This window comes from Acomys minous (genome assembly GCF_964271855.1).
Source record: "Acomys minous genome assembly, chromosome: 2".
Lineage (NCBI taxonomy): Eukaryota > Metazoa > Chordata > Mammalia > Rodentia > Muridae > Acomys > Acomys minous.
The window spans coordinates 45,292,915-45,306,166 of NC_140484.1; the positions used below are offsets into that span (position 1 = coordinate 45,292,915).

Genomic DNA, 13,252 nt, shown 5'->3' on the forward strand with positions numbered 1-13,252 from the left:
GACCAGGCATTATGTTTTGGGGAACTATTCTTGCTTAGAGAGGGGTTGGTAATATGTATGTTTTGGGGGAACTACTGTTGCTTAGAGAAGTAGTTTGTCAGCTTAGGTAAAATAGAATGTGAAGACAAGCTCCCTCTATCTGATCCATCAATGGAAAGTACTGTTTGCTGTGAGGTAAAGGGAGGGACTGATGAACATCCTAAAGTTTTTGTCTAGAGCAGATGGTTGAAGAGTGCTTCCCTTTGAGATAGAGAAGTCTGTCAGAAGAACAGATGAGCAGGGTCAGAAGTTCAGTGGAGGTGGTTAAGAGCCTTCACTGATCAACCATGAACACCAGAGTTTGGATCCTAGCACCAACACATTGTGTGTCCAGTAAATACCTGTAACACACGCTGGCTTTCACACGTGCACAGGTGTATACACTCACATATACATGTGCTCATGCACTCACCCTTCCCTCCACACCCAAATTAATCACCTTTGTAAAAAGTTCATTTTATCCAAGTTCATTTTTACAAATGATGTTGAGATACAAAACTGGGCCACAAAACTAATATGATCTAAGGGTAGTTAGTATACACCTTGAAATGGGAAATGGGCACTAGTACAATAATACATATACATCAGATGTATTTTTGGACTATTGAGAATATTTTTACGAATTATTTATAATACTGATATAGATACAGAAATGTAATGTAAATCCATACAATTGGTGTCACTGATGTTCCCAAGGCTTCTGGTCATACTACAGTTTAAAATGGCTTCTTGAGTTACAATTCCCTTACTCGTCTACAAACCTATCCATCTCTCTCAAAAGTACACACAACTGGGCATCAGATACACGGCACAGGCAAAGCACTGTTTATCTGCACACCTGAAGTTGGTATTTCTCTAAGATTATGAGCAATTCAGAGACATTTCATTTCATCCAGATGAGATCATTAAAAGACATTTGGCTCTGAGTTTAAAACATTAACTCCCATGGAACTGTTGTTGATCAAATAGCTAGTGTAGAAATTCACTGGAGATTTCTGCTGACTGATACTTCTCAAGGACTAAAGATGGGAGGTGTCCCTGATGTTGCCTTGTGCTAGGTTGAGCCAGGTTCCTGGCAGCATTAGGAAAATCAGGAAATGAAGCAAACTCTTAAAAAGATAATGTTTTGTTAATGAACAGGCAATGATTTTGTAAATACATGTTTTAGTTTTTATCATTACAGCCACTTGTGCTTATAACTGATAAGAATTTCACAGATTACTGTGATTTGGTTTAGTATTTTCTCTGTCCTTTGCTCCAGTGACCCACACACTTCCAGTTTTTCTGTGCCTGGAGAGCTACCTTGGCTCCCTACCACCTTAAGAAATGAGACAATGACTGTTAAGTGACCATTCTCTCCAGGACACCACTTTCAGGATAGAGGAGGCAGTTGAAATTCATTGTAATAGTATATCTTTAGAGAGCATCTTTCTCTTAGGAGCTTGCTGTATTTTGTAAGCTTCCAGTTGAATTCTCTGCAGGACCCAGAAACAACCTGTAACAGTAATAACCCATACAAATACCTATAAACTTTAATGACAGGACTCAGTACTATACTGGGAAGGAACTATGTGCCTTGAGTGTAACCTTCCTGGATGATACAAAAGCTTTCCAGAGAGGCCACACTACTGATATCCAACTGTCCCAAAGGCCTGAGTGCACATGCCTCCTCTGTGCCAGTTATTGGTGACATATATAGTCTTTGACTCATCACCAATTGATGTCAGAGAGACTGTGTCAAGTCAATTAAGTATGTATTGGTGGATTTTCCACTCTAGCCAATCTAGTAGCTGTGTCCTTGATTGTATATAAAATGACCCAACACTGGGAAACACACTGTAGAAGTAGTCCAGCAGCTAACCAGTAGGAGGCACTAGGGTGCAATGGGGAGGTTGATTTTGAAAGTACATACAGCTCTGCCTTTTCTCATGCAGCATTACAGTTGGTATGCTGTGTCAACATTAATGTAAATTCTCTGTGTAGTAAGTGATAGTTCCTGATTTTACAAATTATGCTAATTCAATATGATACTGTGTGCAGATTACAGCAATGAGAAGTGGGCCGTGACAGCTCTTACCGTTCTTTCTAATATTCTTAACAAGTCAAAAGAGAACCAAAGCACCTATGTTCACCTTTTTTATTAGAATCCTAGGAGTTCTTATCACCAACTTTACAGGTCAGATCCCAAGCACACATATGTACATAGACATGCTTACATGCACAGTGTACGTGAGCGTAAGGTATTACCAGCATTGTCTGAAATATCCTTTGTGATCATGTTTTTAAGGCATAAAATATTCTTGTTCACATGTGTGTTTTTAGGCTATTTTTCCTCAGACCAAGTGCTGATCTTTTCGGAGTTGATTTCAGAGTAAGAACTTAGACTTTGCAGGAGCAAACTCCACTACGGATGCAGAGCGTTGGAGACCAGGTTAGATGAAGTATACAGACTCCACCTTGGAGATGCTCAGCATTAGTGTAGAATCCAGGTCAGGTGTTGGACACTCTGTGCTTGTACTCCAGCCTTCCTCCAGAGGGATGCAGAAGAACCTGTGGGGATACTTTCAGAAAAATCCATGAACATCACATAGAAACTGCAGGAGAAAAATCCCTTAAGACTTTGATGTTATATGGTTTGCTGTTTAATAGTTTCGGCCTGCACAGGCCAAGATGATACATGCCTCTTCTGTTTGAGAGGATTGAAAATTCCAAGACAACGTGTAGAACAGAGCCCTTTGGCAGAAAAAAGGGGTTAACAGCAGGGAAGAGGAGCTATCTGCCAGCATTTGTAAGAATGCTTTATAGGCCCAGCAAGTAAAAGCAAGCTAGCCTCTGTTTAGTACAGTTGAGGTTACCATCCTCTGGACAGATTTATCCCTCTTAATTGTGTTTTATCCAAAGTGAGTACGAAAAGGAATTGTTGAAGAAAACAATGATGATGGCAAGAGATACAAGCAGGAAATCAGTGTACTAACATTATCAGCAGGATTCAAAACTCTTGTAATAAAGCTATGTGGCATACATGTTTAAGTATTTTCAAATTTCCATTACATTTTCTTTCAATCCTTCAACTTCCTACTTCATTATAATTCAGCACTTCATACACTTACCCATTCATTCACCAAAACAATCCCTGAGGCACTTTCTATGATCGCACAATGAGACACTGAGGAATGCACATGCTCCACAGCATGGACAGTCTACTAATTATCAGAGAAGTGTGGGACAGAACCCGAAACTGCGCTGGCTTGAAATGATTTGGGGAACGTGAATATTTCCACTTACTTGATCCAATGGCACCTGAGGTGTTTTGGAAGATGTAGGAGAGTAAATGGTGGGTGGAGTAAATTTCATCTTGTGACAAGAGGTAAATAAAGAATATTGACAGATTAAGCAAATGGTATGTTAGGTCAATAATTTGTATCCTTTAGCAGAGTACCAGGCGAAAGGGGGTGACGGGGACAGTAATGGAGAAGGACTATTTAGAAAGAAATGAATGTAAACTGGAAATCTGTCATGCAACAGGAAGAATTCTGGGTGATTCTATAAGAAGAATAGTTTTGAAAGCTGGGTAAGGAGTTTCATACATATATTTCAAGCACAGGGTGAGCTAAGGCAGGGAGAATCCTGAAGTTAATCTGCATAGTGAGATTTTTTTTTATCTCAAAATAAATGAATGAGTGTGAATCACCTCTTTTTTCATATATATATATATATATATTTGGAAGCTTCTACAATAGTAGATAGGTTTCCATATGAAATTTTCATAAGGTCTTTAGAGTTACTTAACCCTTCCAAAATTCCATTAATTTTTCCTGATTTGCCACTTCCCACCCTAATTTAATCCCACTTGTTCCTTTAATCCCATTTAAGCTTTCATGACCGTTCTTTCTATCTCTCCTCATTGAACCCCTCCCCCACAGTCCCTTGGAAATTTCCTAATCTCTATTTTTTTATTAATTTATTCATATTACATCTCGATTGTTAGCCCTTCCCCTGTTTCCTCCCATTCTTCCCTCCCTCCCACTTCCCCCCTTCTCCCCTCCCCTATGTCTGTGATTGAGGGAGACCTCCTCCCCCTATATATGCTGGGGTCCTCCTCAAATTAAGGCACCAGCCAAGGAGAATATAGGCAGTAAACTTTGAACCCCTACCAAGACCTAGCCGACGAACATGATATTCTCCACCGTTGAGTGGAGAGTGAGATCTGACTCTCACACGAACTCTGGTGCCCCCTTTTCTGACCGTGTCCTCTGGATGGGGAGGCCTGGCGGCACTCAGAGGAAGGATAGCAAGTTACCAAAAAGAGACTCGATATTCTAAGTGAATCACCTCTTGCAGACTGATGTGATAATCACTTCAGCTTCCACAGTTGAGTGGAGAGTGGGATATAACTTTCACAGGAACTCTGGTGCACCATATTTGACCACGTCCCCTGGACGGGGAGGCCTGGTGGCACTCAGAGGAAGGCTAGCAGGTTACGAAGAAGAGACTTGATGTCCTATGAGCATATATGGGAGAGGAGGTCCCCCTCAGTCACAGTCATAGGGGAGGGGAGTAAGGGGGAAATGGGAGGGAGGGAGGGAGGAATTGGAAGATACAAGGGATGGGATAACAATTGAGATGTAATATGAGTAAATTTTAAAAAGATAAAAAAATGAAAAAAAAAAAGAAGTTGAGGTTCGAGGCTGGAGGGATGGCTTAGCCATCATGAGCGTTACTGCTCTTGCAGAGGACCTAGGTTTGGTTCCAGCATCCAGATCAGGAAGCTCACAGGTACCTGTAACTCCAGTCCAAGGATGCAAAATCTTCAGGCCTCTGTGGGTACAAGGCATACATGTATTACACATACACTAACTCTCTCTCTCTCTCTCTCTCTCTCTCTCTCTCTCTCTCTCTCTCTCTCTCTCTGTCCCCTACACACACACACACACACACACACACACACACACACACACACACATTAAAATGAACAAACTAAAAAAAAAAAATTGCTGGGCGGCGGTGGCGCATACCTTTAATCCCAGCACTCGGGAGGCAGAGACAGGTGGATCACTGTGAGTTCGAGGCCAGCCTGGTCTACAAAGCGAGTCCAGGACAGCCAAGGCTACACAGAGAGACCCTGTCTCGAAAAACCAAAATAAATAAATAAATAAATAAATAAATAAAATAAATAAAAGAAGTTGAGGTTTGTCAAGGTTACACAACTCATCTAACCTCAAGTTAATGAACGGCAAGCCCAGAACCAAAATCTTGGGTTCTCTTCTGTAAAAAAGCCACGTTGTCTCCTCTTTCTCTTTGCCTGTTACTGGAGAAAGTTGCTACAGGTCAGGGTTGGAGGGAAGATGATGAAAATCTGTTGGTAACATGAAGGATTGAAACAGCAAAATGAAATACAGTGCAACTGCAACAATTGAACGGGACCCTGATTTTTAATCTTCCTGTCAGGAAAGACAAAGAAGGATGGTCAGGATTAACACACCTGGCAATCTCAGCAGCCACCATCTGCAGCATCCTGTTGGAACCTACTCTGCAGCACTCAGTCCTGCCCCAGCCATGTGACTGAGAAGGGAAATGCCCTGCTTCCTTAACATGCACAGCATGGCAAGTTTTCCAAATAAATTATTCTAATCTCTGACAAAAATGCCTGGCCTTTCATCCAGCAGGAGCCTGTGCTGAGGGAATAGGAAGCTGCTGCTGCTGCTAACAGCTAAAGGCAATGGAACAGGCTTGAAGGTAACAGTAACTACGTGAAAGCAACTAGTACCATGTGCACTAAAAAGAATTTTTAAAAGGATGGACAGAAGTCAGAGATTTCAAGTTTAAGCTCATTTGGTATGTATGGGTATAAGAAAAGAAAGTAATAGACTCAAATTTTCTAACTTGTAATTTCTTTTAAAAGCCGAATTACTAAAGACCAAACTGATGACTTTGATTAGTCCTCAGCTGTGTTTGATAATATTACTGGAAAATGGACCAACCACAGGACACATCAAGCCGAGGACGTGTGAAGCTTGTCAGAGGGAACTGTGGACTTGCCTTTCACGGTTATCCTTAGATCATGAACAAAATGGAGTAAAACACAAAGTCAATAAATGGATCATATGTAAGACAGGTCTTAGCATGAAAAAAAATCTTACAAATACAGGGGAGACTATACATTTCTTAATTAAATGGGGGTAAAATTATTAAGAAGCAACTTGAACAAAGAAGAAAATTGTATCAATTACCTGATATAATTTCATATGAAAATATTCCCAAAGCAATAGTCACAGCAACTTGAGTGAACAACTTCAGATATTGCTTATTTTTGCAACTCAGCTGGCAATTTTTCTTACTCATGTAATACTACTAACAAGTTTGTTGAAGACTTGAGTTGCTTTCTGTTGTGGAAAGGATATTAGGCTCTAGAGGGGTGCTCTATCCCAGCAAGTTCGAGACAGAGACATTTAAGATTTATAACAGCTTTAAAGCACAGTTACTGTGCAGATATCAACCCTCTAAGCTATTTTGCTATTTCTTAGCTACACACCCCAAGTTACCTGCAATATTTGTTCCTGCCTGGGCTACTTCTCTTCCGTCAGTGGCCTCCCCATGGCCACTTCCTTCTCTGTCTTCCTCTTCTGCCTCTCTCTCCTTCCTCATGTTCCCCCATCTCACCTCATATCCAGGAACCTGAGCTCTGCCTCCTTTTCTTCTGTCGTGTTACAAGTTTCTGGCTATTTTTCTTTTAACCAACCAAATTTAAATTGGGGAGCAAGGTTTACCCAACACCACTTGGTGTACATGAGCATGTGCTCATCAGGATAGCAACCAGATCTTGGGGGCTAGCATTTAATATTTGAATACACAGCTCCAGGCTTGCCCTCAACAGTTTCCTACACTCTGTAGTGTCATGTGGAATTGGGAACTGGAGAGATGGGTCAGTTGAAAAGCGCGAGGGCCTGACTTTATCTCAATACTCACATAAAACATGATGAATGTGTCCAGATCGGAGGGCTGGCTCAAGAGGTGAGTGCTCAGTGTTCCTTCAAGGAGCCCAAGTTCAGTTCCCAGCACTCTTACCAAAGAGGTTATGCCTAATAACTTCCAGGGGATCAGACACACTGTTCTGGTCTCCACAGTCATGTGGTACAGAAACACACACACACACACACATACACACACACACACACACACACACACACACACACACACACACAAATTAAAAACCTAAAAATTAAAAACAAATGTTGATGATGTTAAGTATTTGTAACCCTAGGACCCAGGGGGGCTGGGCTGAGGTTGAGGTGCGGGTGGAGACAGGCTGATTATTGAAGTTCATTGGCTCCTACACTAGCTCCAGTTCAGTGAGATATTGTCTAGTGGGAATGAGGTAAAGAGTGATATATCAAAAAAAAAAAAAAGAAAGAAAGAAAGAAAGAAAAGAAAAAAGAAAGAAACAAAAAGAAAGAAAGAAAGAAACAAACAAACAAACAAAAAAGAGTGATATATCAAGACACCAAAAGCCTTATTGTGGCTTCTTCATAGACAAGTATGTGAGCCTATGTACACATGTGTACATATGCCACATACATATAAAGTAATATTTCACACACATGTAAAGTAATATTGGTATGTATTTCTGGAGGCCATTTTGATAATATATTGACATATAAAAGTAAGGAAATTGTAAACATTGGTCTTGAGCATCTCCTGTCAGAGAATTCACTCTGGGAAGGGACAGATATAGTGTATAGCATTTGTCATTGCTGGGATTGTTGTTCAGCAAACATCTCTACCTGTAAAATGACTTCGATGTGCACCACTATGTTTAGAAATTGGTAGTATCGTCATTTTCATTTGACAGAGGAAGGAGAGGAAATTCTTAGACACTAATTAATTTACTAAGAAAACTCCCTTGGAAGACGTGAGTGAAAAAAGAATTAGGATCCATGTCTGCCTGTGGAGCTTTTGTTGTGTTTCTTTCTCAAAACGCCCACTCAGCCTTTTGCAGGATTGATGGATGGTCTCCATTCTTGATGGATGTTCGCTGCACGCTGTGAGGTTGTCACCAGCGGGCCACCCTCTACTGAGTGCAAACTTTCCTGCGTCTCCAGTTTTGTTATGTGTTTATCCACAGTGGCTGTTCCCCTTCCTGTGCTTTCATCTAGGTATAATCATTACTGCTACTGTACAATTTAATTAAACACCGTATACATTTCTGGTGTAGTGTGAGTTTTGTTTCTATGACCGCCAGTTAAATATGTTAAACAGGCTTCAAACACTTGAGCTGCTATAATTAAGAAAAAAGAGGAATCATGTTACTACTGAATTATATGGCTACATGGCAGCTGGGAAAATATCAGAAATATTTTATTAACCACCGTTATTCATTTTATAAGTGATAATTTCTTCTTGTGTTGAAGTCCTTCACTATCATTCAGGTGAGTGATAAGTATTTAGTTATTATTTGCTTGAAGCGCAGAGGAAGTCAGAAAAATAGTCTCTTCCCCATGCCTATGTTCCAGCCATCCCTTGAGTCCATAAATGGTTATACCACATGGCAGAAGGAAAATCAAGGCTACTGGTAGCTGATCATGAATTAGAAATGCTATCCTGGTTTATCTGTGCATGCCCAGTGTCATCAGCCTTCTTCCTTAAAAGCAGAGGAGGATGTGAGAAGAAGAGGTAAAGAAAGATACAATGGCATGTGCAAGCTCAGAGTGACGCTGTGTGTGAGAACACCTGCTGTTCTTCCTTTGAAGATGAGCAATGGGACCATAAGCCAAAGAACACAGGCACCCTCCAATAGCTGGGGAAAAACAGAGAGCACAAATCTACCCTAGAACTTCCAGGTGGGAATTCAGCCTTGCTGGTACATTATTGTACAATAGCAAAAGTAAATAAAGGCCTGATGTTTAATCGGTATCATGAACCAAAAAATGGACCAAAAAACCTAGGCAAGTAGAAAAGATATTCAGTTTCCTCAGGGAGCTGCAGACATCACTAGCAGTAAAATGGCTCGGTGTGCCCGCTAAGGCTTGACACCCTCCACTCCGATGGTGTTCATGATGATTGCACATGGATTGACACACGTTCTGCTTGAGAGCAGTGAGTACAGTACTGTACAGCAGTGTGGAAGACAGCTTGACATACTCCTGTAAAGCTGAGCACGTTATTGCCACAAGATCCAACAGCCGTCACCTTGCCCTTTACTAGGAGGAATTACAGACATGTGTTCCCAAAGCTCTGTCCAAGTAGGGTCATAGTCACCTTACTCACATCATTGCTTCAGCTTAGTAGGAGCTTAGATATGCTTCAACTGAGGGATAGATGGACAAACTGTGTGTACTTGGAATGGAATAAACTATCATTCAGTGATAAAATAAATGAGATCTCAGTTCATGAAGACACCAAGGAACATATAAGTTCATAAAACTGCGTGAACAAAACCAATTTGAAGTGCAAACATTACTTAGTTCTAGCTATGTGGTACATAAAAAGCAAAACTCAAAACAAATGACCTGAATCCAAAAAACAAACAAACAAACAACAACAACAACAACAAAACAACTGGCAAAGAAATCTCAGTGATTGCTGAGGGTTGTGAAGATGAAATGCTAAATATACAGTGTCCAATTACCTTTATGATTCTATAATGATTGGTATGTTAGTGTAGATTTGTCCAAACCTTAGAAGTGTTTATCACCAAGGGAACCTAAACATATCTTGTGGACCATGCATGATACTGAGATGTCCCTATAGTCACAGGAATTATTTACTAAGAGCCCGTGTTAATAGGAAGGAATAGGACAAACATATGTGAGCTTCCTGCTTCCTGCTTGGTTTTACTGGGACTTCAACCATGCTTAGGAATAGTGTTGGTTAGGAAATTAGACAAGAGGTGGATATATACATATAGAATGTTTGGACAAAAGAGCATTATACAGATAGATGACAGATAATCCCAAGTCCTTCCTCCATGTTTTCCATGGTGAGCCTTAGATTATTTGGCACATAAGGCATCAGTACAGAGATAGCAACCTGTGACTCTCAAGACTTCTTATCAGTGCCCCTGAGAATATTGGACAAAATGGTGAACACACTTTCAGTCTCTAAAACCAGCTTTGTCCAAGGGTGAATATGAATTAATTAATGAGATTTGGACTTTTTCCCATTGATAAATCATTTCTTCTCTTGCCTCTCTGGACCTCTGCTCTGGTCTTGGCTGTGTCCGTATGTATTCTTGCTTCTCATTGTAATGTTTTTGTGCTCTGACTTTACAGACTATCACTCCTAAGAATGCTACTTTTTATTTTTCTGCCCCTTCTCTAATATAATAGTTCTTTTCTTTTTTTTTTATCTCCTTTTTCTTTTTCTTAACTTCAAAGAGACCTGGTCTCTATCTGCTCAATATATGTCCTAGACCACTGAGAGGATTAAAAGGCAGCTGCATAACTGTGAGCTCTCTCCGAGACAGGCACATTTTGTAACTGTTGATCTCTAGGCATGAAAACACAGGTTATTTTGTGGGTGAGAAAAACATCTCTGTGGAAACGACCCTTTGAAGTAGAAGGGAGCCACTAGCACTAGTTAGATAAGCTAAAAGTCAGGGTGTGTGGCTCAGGACAGGGATTAGGAACAAAAGCCAGTCAAGGCACATTGTCCTGCTCTCATGCGGCTTTTGACAATTCACTTGAATAAATTCCAATTTTGTGCCTGTACAGTAACTTTCTTATCTCCTAGGGTTTATATATAGATTATAATTGTGATCATTAAATACCTGTTAAATATTATTCACATTAGTATTATCAAAAGTTGCTTTGGATGTGCCAGCTGGGTAGCCAGGATACAAGAAGCCTCAGGACATGTGTCTGGATGTTGAAGCGGGACTTGGGTAGGAAATCTAGATTGTGACTTCATGCGAACACAGAACTTGGAATCTTAGGGATGAGAACTAACATCTGAGGCTGAAAAATTTAGATGTTCTTTTGGCCTCTACAGTTAGGACTGGTGATAAAATATCAGTAAAAAGGCCTGAGAAAATATGGTCTTTGGAAAAGAATCAGAAGAGTAAACAGGAACTCATATAACCTTAACAAGAGACAGATAGTCAGTTTGAAAAAATCATTTTGGTGTCTCACCTTGGTGTCTAGGTTCAGATTGTGAGAAAAGCCATGCTGGGGAAAGTGACACATGGTGTCATCTCAGATATCCAAAGTATTTAACAAATCAGATCTCTACCTCTGTGAACATTGTCTCAAGAGGTTTTGGACTCCTGATGTGATGTGCTTTTTTTTGGGGGGGGGGGAGACATGACACTCATATTTGCAGGACGGTCACCACTTAAGACAGCATTGACTACCCAGGCTTTAAAAATAAAATTGAAGCATAGAGTTTTTCTTTACTATTGCTTCCTACAGCACTCAGTAACTTGGAGTGCCACAGAGTCGTGGACACTTTTAATTAAAAGCTACTATTCCGTGAATATTATAGGTGGGAGACCTGCAGCCAGAGGTAAGGCACTTTATCTGAAAATGCAAACCTGCTGAGGGGTAATGTTATCTTCTGGATTGAATTTTTAAGTAGAGAAACCATAAGACCCCATAATAGCTTGGAGTTTGCATGTTGATTGCTTTACTGAGCAGGGCTCATGGAAACTTGAATGAGCTCTTTGTATGACAAGCATCTAAGATTTGTGCCTGATGTGCTGAAAATGGCAGTTCCCTACCAAAAGTCCCTGAACATCCAGGCTATCTGCTGAGAGCTCATGGGTGGAACCTAGATTTAGTCAGACTGAGAAGAGTTAAGTGTTTGTGTCTCATAAGGAACGTAGGTCTCCAAGCAATAGGGTGGACAGTGCTGCATAAATACAGTGCCCGGTGATTGACATTCTGAGAGCTTCGGTTGCAGGGAGGACCATTCAATTAGAGCTGCTCTCCTGCCTCACTTTCACCTGGTTAGGATCAAAGGTGATTTAGCTGCAAGTGAGATGAAAAACAGAAAGCTATCCTGTCACCCCTCCTGGGCCACTAACCCTGTCTTTTTAAGCTGGCGGTGTTTTGAAAGCTACTCTGTCTGGCCTTTGAAATTGCATTCAAATCCTCCTCTGAAAGTCCTTAGACTGTAACCAATCTTGCATGGCCAGGGCAGTTTGGGACTGAAAAAGGAACACAGAGCTCTGATGGGTCTATTGAGTATACTAGACGGCACCTTAAAGTGGAACAATGCAATTGGTTTCAAAAGCTACACCTCCCACCCCTAAAGTCACCAGTGAGGGGAAATTGGACGGGAATGTGTAAAAATTGAGTTCCTTGGGCATTTTGTTTTGTTTTGTTTTTCCTGTGGCTTGGTACTAGTAAATTTTTATCAGTCTTCTTTTATTTGCCGCATGCTCTTCTCTTGCTCAAGAACTACAGCAAATCATTAACAGCTGGCTCATAATACAAGCCATTATGACATTTATAATCCTGCCCTTCTCTTAAAGGGCAGGTTTATTGCTAGGGAAATGCTATTTCTAGAGTCTACCAACTTACCTGACAGATTGTGCATTTAGATTTTTAATTTATAATTCATCATAATTTGGTCTACTTGAAAGTGCCCCAAATCCACGAACATGAGGTTTTCTTCATTGCTTTTAAGAATAACAATTGAAACGTGATTAATTATATGAAACAAATCCTCTCTCTATGTCTCATTGAGGTGAAAAGATTATTTTTAGCCAGTTCCTGGAATTATATGATCTGTACGTTTTGACTCTGATGCTTCCCTCCCGGAGTCTACCTCTGTTCTTAAGATTGGAAATTAACAAGGGATTGTAAACAGTCTTTCGAGATTTCCTAATTTAGGAACTGTGCGTGGAAGAAGGAAAAATCATTGCCTGCCTCCCTTGCTTTCATCCTTAATAGGTTTAAACCTTGCTCAGGAGGAGGAGCAGAAAGTGTGACTTTTTAACTAACCGTGTCATCTTCTTAATCATGCTGACTCTGATAATTCAGCCTCTATGAAAGCCACAGCTCCAGCATCCCTTTGTGGTGGGGGAAGGGTTTATCATCACGAGCCTGACAGGAGGAGCTCTGGTGGGTTAATTGCTGTGGTAGGGCTAGCTGGGAGTCTGCTGCTGTCACACAGGCGCTAGTGAAGGGGGCTGGCTATGCCTGCTACAAACCAAACATCTTCATGCGCCTCAGCTTTCTCAAAAAGATAGGAGGAATAAATGTTCACTGTTCAT

At 40.7% G+C, this 13,252-nt stretch overlaps 1 long non-coding RNA gene across 2 annotated transcripts; it reads right to left on the bottom strand.

Moving 5' to 3' along the window:
- Positions 1-2,169: 2,169 nt before the first annotated feature.
- On the bottom strand, positions 2,170-10,923 carry LOC311583609. 2 transcript variants are annotated; one of them, XR_014774601.1, is made up of 5 exons: positions 10,805-10,923; positions 5,923-6,092; positions 5,257-5,347; positions 4,372-4,540; positions 2,170-2,600 (listed from the first exon to the last, which is right to left on the bottom strand). It is a non-coding gene; the product is annotated as an uncharacterized lncRNA (long non-coding RNA). The 2 variants fall into 2 exon arrangements; XR_014774600.1 differs by lacking the exons at positions 4,372-4,540; positions 5,257-5,347.
- Positions 10,924-13,252: the final 2,329 nt, after the last annotated feature.